General features: G+C 38.8%; 2 pseudogenes; one reads left to right on the plus strand and one right to left on the minus strand.

Annotated features, from left to right (window-relative positions):
• The first annotated feature begins 231 nt into the window (after positions 1-231).
• LOC114218637 (olfactory receptor 52H1-like) lies at positions 232-1230 on the plus strand (annotated as a pseudogene).
• Positions 1231-5064: 3834 nt separating this feature from the next.
• On the minus strand, positions 5065-5944 carry LOC114218639 (olfactory receptor 52B2-like; annotated as a pseudogene).
• Between the last annotated feature and the right edge of the window lie 1768 nt (positions 5945-7712).

The raw sequence follows: 7712 nt of genomic DNA on the forward strand, positions 1-7712 counted from the left end.
GTGGTCCCGATGTAGTAACAATGTTGTTATTGTTAATGTCTATAGATAGAGAATTATTGGTTTAATAATTCATATCTCTTGGCAGCCTTTGGTAAGTGTTTGCTGTAGTGTTTGTGATGCGATGGGAACGAAGGGATCTTAGTTCCCGGAAAGACTTAAAGGGAATTCATGGCCAGTCAGTTCCAGGAATAAAATACTATATTTTGTCCTTAAGGAATTACAATTACCATGATGGCCACATTGAATTTAACAAGTTTCAATCCAGGCTCCTTCATGTTGGTAGGGATCCCAGGGCTGGAACAATTCCATATCTGGATTGGGATTCCTTCCTTCGTTATCTACCTGGTGGCCCTTGCAGGTAACGGCATCCTTCTTTACCTCATCACTATGGACCATAGTCTCCATGAACCCATGTTCTTCTTTCTCTCTATATTGGCCTCTGCAGACCTCATATTATGTACCATGTATGTGTCCAAAACACTTGCCATATTCTGGTTGAAAGCTCAGAAAATCACTTTTCCTGGCTGCCTTACCCAGTTGTTCTTTCTTCACTTCAGCTTTTTTTCTGGACTCAACCATTTTGTTGGGCATGGCATTTGATTGTTACATGGCCATTTGTTCTCCTTTGAGATACACAAGCGTTTTGACACCTAGGACAGTTGTCAAGATCATGGTGGGCATTGTCGGTCGGAGCTTTAGTGTCATTCTGCCTGTTATTTTCCTGGTGAAGCGTTTGCCCTTCTACAGGACACATATAATTCCTCACACATAACTGTGAACATATAGGGGTGGCCCGGCTCACCTGTGCTGACATCTCCATCAACATCTGGTATGGTTTTGCTGTGTCTGTAATGACTGTTATCTCAGACCTGATCCTCATTGGTATTTCCTACTCTCTCATCCTTCATGCTATTTTCCACCTTCCATCCAGAGATGCCCGACAGAAAGCCCTCAGCACCTGTGGTTCCCATGTCAGTGTCATTCTCATATTCTGCACACCAGCCATGTTCTCATCACTGTAGCCACAGTATCTCTCTCACCTTTCATATCGTGTTTGCCAGCCTCTATGTGGCAATCCTTCCTGCACTCAATCCCATCATTTATGCTCTAAAAACCAAGCAGATCAGGGACAAGGTCATCCTCCTATTCTTTCCTAAATGGATTCAGTGTCCCAGGGCTGGGAACATCGAGAAAAAAATTGTGGGAAGTCAAGTAATCATATTGATTTAATAGAATTTCTTATGTAAATCAGGAGTAGGAAGTCCTCCAATAATGGACTCAATTCCTATGACTCTCAAGACCTTAATTTTGTTGGAGAAAATCATTGGTAGAATTAGAGGAAGAGAGGTAAGGATTTTTCAAGTCCCTAGAAAATGACAGACATCAGATAGAAGAATCCTAATTTTCTACAATCAAAAACTTAAATGCAAAAAAATGTTTACTCTTCCTTTGGTCCTTTTATCTTGTTTCAATGTTCTTCTTAAATAAAATTTAAAAAAGAAAGGGTGCCTGGGTGGCTCAGTTGGTTAAGGGACTTCTTTGGCTCAGGTCATGATCCTGGAGTGCCGGGATCGAGTCCCGCATCGGGCTCCCTGCTCAGCAGGGAGTCTGCTTCTCCCTCTGACCCTCCCCCCTCTCATGTACTCTCTCGCTCTCTCAAATAAATAAATAAATCTTTAAAAAAAAAAGAAAGAAAAGAAAAAATAGCACTTTATTCATAGGCTTGTTTAGCACCCAGTAAGCTCATAAATTCAATAACCATCTGCATGCTGAAAATTCCCACATCAAAAGCCCTACTCCCAATTCTTTCTCTGTCCCACATAGCCGACTCTGTATTTGGTAACACCTCCTGGCTATCCCACTGAAACTCCACAATCAACATGAACTAAAATTCATTTATTATCAATTATGTCCTCTGAATATCCTTTAAATTCATTCACATGTTTCATATTAAAATATGATCACCACTCTGTGTGTGTGTGCGTGTGCATGTGTGTCTGTGTGTTGTCCTGGATCTGTTCAGCAGCCTCATTTGGAATTTGCTCACTCCAAATTTTTCTCTCTTGCATCCATTTTTTTTACTCAGAAACTAGAGGGGTCTTACTAAACCCCAATTAATCATGTCAATCCTCTACTTAAAAATCATTCAAGTTACCCATTTTGCCTGGAAGAAAACTCAAATGCCTTAACATATCTTCAGAGCCTTTTACAGCATGGTTGGTGCTAACCAGTTGTTGCTTGATGTCCACTGACCCATCTCTTCCCCTTGCTCTCACTTTGGCTCACATGCCCTTTATGCCACGATCACCCTGTATGTCTTATGCTTTTTCAAACTATGTTCCCTTTCCTTCTGAACTTTCACACATGCTATTTCCTCTGGAATTTGAAGCTTAGCTTGCACTTGGGTAGGAAAGGGAGTGAAAGGAAATATTTTTTCAATTCCCTTTTATTGTTCTAGTTCACACTCACCAGATAACTGTAATTTTTTTAAAAATGGGAAATAATAAGTGTTGATGAGGATGTGAAGAAACTGAACCTTGATGCTTTGCTAGTAGGACTGTAAAATGGTGCAGCCTCTGTAAAATACAGATTGGCACTTCCTCAAAAGGTTAAATATAGCATTATCAAGTGACCCAGTCATCCTCCTAGGTATATATCAAAAAGAATTGAAAACAGATGTTTACACCAAAACTTACAAATAAATGTTATAGTAGCATTATTTATAATAGTCCCCCAAATAGAAACAACTCATATCAAATGCATATCAACTGATGAATGGATAAAACAAATATGTTCAATCTAAACAATGGAGTCTTTTTCAGCCATTTGAAAGAATAAAGTTCTCATACATAATATCACACGGATGAGCCTTGAAAAACACTATGCCAAGTGACAGAAGCCAGACACAGAAGGCTGATGTATTGTATGATTCCATTTATGTCAAAAGTCCAGAATAGTCAGATCCATAGAGACAGAAAGTCAATCAGTAGTGGCTAGGTGGCTAGGGGAAGGGGAAATAAAGAGTAATTGCTTGGTGAGGATGTGGTTTCCTTGTGGGGCAATGAAAATGTTCTGGAATTAGATATTGGGGATGATGGCACAGCATTGTAAATGTACTAAAAGCCATTAAATTGAACACTATAAAATGGTTAAGATGGTGAATTTTTATGTTATGTGAATCTTACCTTAATCAAAAAGTTAAATAATATGTTCAGTATCACATAAATAATATATGATGAGCATAAAGCTAATTAGTCTGTCTGATTTCAAAGTATTTGCTCTTACTCACTGTCCTAGCTCCCACGAAGGCAGGATTTCTCCAGCACAGAGACCTCACTCTTTCACATCTTTTCTGAGGTAACCAAAGCAATTTAAATACTCATGTTATCAATTTTGTCCTGAATGCACACACAAAGTGTTCTAGATCAGGAAGAGATTATCGTTATTTACTTAAAAAGCAAACAACAACTGTGTGGTTTCCCATACCTGATTCTTACAACTAAGGCTATACAATGAAGGCTAGGTCAAATGTCGCGTGCGTGCAAAATCAAAGAGTGAAGAAAAATGTATTTTCTCTGCTTGTAGAAGCCAGGGAGATTATTTTTCCTCCCCCTGACTCCCCCTTCCTTCAGGGAAAGTTTCTTTGGAGTCTGATGAGAAATAAATCTCTCCAGAGAAAAGATTAGACACTTGTTTTCAGCAATAAACCCAGCCATGTCTTTGTCCTTCTGGAATTAGATGACTCTCTCTGGAGATTTCTCACTATCTTTAGTTATCTCACTATCATTGTAAATTAACTTCCCAAGACTTGCTCTTAGCCCAGGATGCCAAGATTTTGGCAAAAATTACTCAGAGAACCTGACTCAGGGAAAACACAAAAATATCTTCTCTATACCCCAAATATGCCAGAAGTCTGAGCAGACAGCTGAAAGGAAGTTCCATGGTTATGGAGCAAGGTAGAATTTCCTTGAAAATTACTGTAGGGGCTTCTGAAGGAAGTGCAAACCCAGCCCACACTGCCTGGAATAGAGGTGGTGCAGACTGAGTATCTATGGTCATCCCCCAACCCAAGTGGGCGGCACATGCCTGATAGGAAAAAGCTGTGGGAGGACATCTCCCTGCAGCTAGATTAACCCTGGTGGGAAAAGAAAGGAGGCAGGAGATAGAAGGACTTTGCTGTAGACAAAGGACGGGGGTTTTGCTTTGTTTTGTTCTTAACCTTTGACTAGAAGGAGGGTGAAAGCTCATACCAGGGAGTATAATGAAATTAACGACAATGACACGACACATTTGTAGAGCATTTTATCATTTCTAAAGTGATCTTGAATACAATTTCTCTTTGGAGCCTCATACCACAACCCTGTGAGATAGATGTTAAGGCGTCTAAACAGAGGGTTGCTCAAGCTCAAATTAGGAGGGTAGCACAGGACACGCAGCATCCAACCAGTTTGTGTTTCCAAACACCTAATTGTCTTGTCTTTTTTTTCTCCCAAATTACACACTTACAACAGTAAATATCATTTCATTTGTGCACTTGTGCGATCTACTATCATCAAATATTCCCATTTGTGTTACAAGATTGTGAAGGTGTTCTGTGAATAAAGTGAGCTAGAAGGGAGAACCTCCACATTTCCCTTATTTATGCACAATTTTGGTGTGAACTGTAATCTGTATTCAATATAGCTGTTGGAGAGGACACATAGAGATCTAAAAATCTAAATAGTACATGGAGAAGTGTTCTATAAATCTTACTTTTGTTTGGTAGAAATAGAAATATGTTGTTATCAAATACTGAAGAACCCTATAGACATTTAAAATAATAACTTTATGCCTATAAACACATGGGTTTTCAAGAATGTCTTTACCTTTGAAATAAGGGACACATATAATTTGGGTCATCTCTATTGAATGAAAAAAGACTAATTTCACAGCAAGTAGAGCCTATCCTAAATGACAACTTATCTGTCCTCTTTTCCAATAGGACCCTTCCTCGCCTCTAAAAAACCACAAGAGTCAGTTATCCTCAGCAACATTTCCTTTTCGAATAAAACACTTAAGGGCCCCTCAGTCACGAATCTGTTTGGTCTTTACTCCATAGATAATTAGGTTCATCATGGGGGGAACAAGAACATAGAGATTGGCTAACAGGATGTGGACGTGTTTGGGGATTTTTTGACCGAAGCGCTGAGCAATGACAGTAAAACTCCCTGGAAGGTAGAACATGAGGATGACACAAATATGGGAACTACATGTGCTAAAGGATTTCATTCACGCATCCTGCGATAGCAGCCTTCTGAAGACTGCCCAGAGAATGAGCCCATAGGAGCTGACGATTGTCACCATATCTAGCATAGCACTGAGTAATGGCACAGAGATTCCATACCAAATGTTTGATGGTGATATCAGCACAAGCCAGCTTTGCCAGCCCCAAGTGATCACAAAATGTGTGGGCAACGTTGTTTGTCCGGCAGAAGGGCGGAGGCTTCACTGGGAAGATAATGGGGAAAACAGTTGCAAAACTCCTGAGCGCTACAACACCCCCTATTTTGCTGATGACACCATGGCTAAGAATGGTGGTATGTGTCAGTGGGTAGCTGACGGCCATATAATGATCAAAAACCATGGCCAAGAGAATGCCTGACGCCACTACAAAGGCAAAATGCATAAAGAAGAGATAGGTTACACAACCACCAAAAGAGATGTCCACATCATCAAACCAGAAGATGCTCAGGGCTTTGGGTACTGTGGATGTGGATAGCATCAGATCCCCAAAAGCCAACATGGAGAAGAAGAGGTACATGGGTTCATGAAGACTGCGTTCCACTGCCACCACGAGGATCAGGGTAACATTTCCTGACACATACCCCAGGTACATCAGGCAGAAGGGGATAGAGATCCACATGTGCGGCTCCTTCAGGCCAGGGATGCCAATGAGGATAAACATATCATAATTGACAGTGGAATCGTTGGGATGAACGATTCCTGAATTATGGTATGGAATTTTCACCACTTACTTGTAAGGAGAGAGAAAGTTTGAGAGCTAGCCTGTCACAATCAACTAGCATGATAAAAGGACTCAGACATCTGCTATGTTAAATCTCGGTTAGGAAGTTCCCTCCTACTCAGAGGTGGTAATATGGACCTAAAGGTGTGCAGTATTCTACAGTGAGGAGAAAGATTCCAAACATTCAAAGTGGGATCAAAGAATTTCACAAAGAGGCTTCTGAGGAAAATCCTGAGGCTGGTACTCTTTTCTCACACAATGGTCATAAATTTAAAATGATAAGTAAATAGGAAATTTTAAAACCTGTAATAATAAATTGTATTCTCTGACTAAATATTTTAAGACAGGGAGGAAAATTATAAATTTTTGTAAAGCATATTAAAAACCAAATAAAAACAAAAAGTTTTTTTTTTTTAATTGAACTAGTTAAACAACAATCCTGTTATCTGGTACATATATTTACCTAATCAACTATTGATCTTTTGATCAACTAAACACCTATTGATCACCTACCATGAGTATAGAGATATCCACATGTGCATCAAAGGGAAAAGTTCAAAACCTATAAGTTAGAAATCCCACATATCAAGGTGTAGCTTATAGAACCATCGTGCCAATACAGGTGTTCTCTGTTTAATTAATTATTACCCATTGATTATAGGTACGCTTTGTTTTGAAGTTTCAATAGTGAAAGATTTTAGTGACTTATGAACAGCCATTATCACAGGTGGGGATACAGCCGCTTGAGAATGGGTGGAGCTGGTTATAGAACACCTCACTCAGATTGAGACTCTATACACGAAAGTTTACTTAGATTATTCAAAAATATAGTTTCCCTATCTCAGAGTTTTCTTTATTAACACATCTCAACTTCATTACTTTTTTTCCAACTTCATTACTTTAAAGAAGCATAATCGTAAATAAGTAACTTGAGGAAGTTAAAAATGTAAATCATAGATGTACTTGGATACTGATACAAACCACTTCTTATTTGAACTCCTTTAAAAATAGATTTCATAATTTCTTTCTTTGTTGGTTTTTAATTCCTTCAATGTTTATTTCATATGGGTACAAGCACTGAGTTTGAATAAAATTAGTAAACAAGAAAATTCTATCCTTCCGGAAACATAATACAGTTGACTTTCCTCAAATCCCCCCTCCCAGAGATATTTGTGAAACCCTCCACCTCGTGCTAAATGGGTTTCATCACTGAAAAGGTAACATATAATGGATACTATACTCCTTAAAGAAAATCAAAATAAAATTTCCAACCCTGCCATCATTTTAAGATTTTTTTTTTTTTTTTGAGAGGGGAGAGAGTAGGGGCAGAGGCAGAGGGAGAAAGAGAATCTCAAGCCGACTCCATGCCCAGTGTGGAGCCAACTTTGGGTTCGATCTCAGGACCCTGATATCATGACCTGAGCTGCAATCAAGAGTCAGAGGCTTAACCAAGTGAGCCACCCAGGCACCCCATCCTGCCATCATTTTAAATAGACTAAAATCTTCGTTAAAAGAAAGTTAAGCCTTCATTGAAAAAAAACGTAATTTCCTTACTAACAGAAAAACCTTGTTATTCTGTATCAGAAAAGATCAACTTATATACAAAGATAGCTTAATTCATTTTATTTTAAAAATAAATGACATTTAATAAGTTGCCATTTTTTATTGAATTTTTAAAAAGGTTACAAAATGCTTATGCTGGGTGTCA

This window comes from Eumetopias jubatus, unplaced genomic scaffold, assembly GCF_037043125.1.
Source record: "Eumetopias jubatus isolate StellerSeaLion01/CBP00866 unplaced genomic scaffold, mEumJub1_p1.0 scaffold_13, whole genome shotgun sequence".
Lineage (NCBI taxonomy): Eukaryota > Metazoa > Chordata > Mammalia > Carnivora > Otariidae > Eumetopias > Eumetopias jubatus.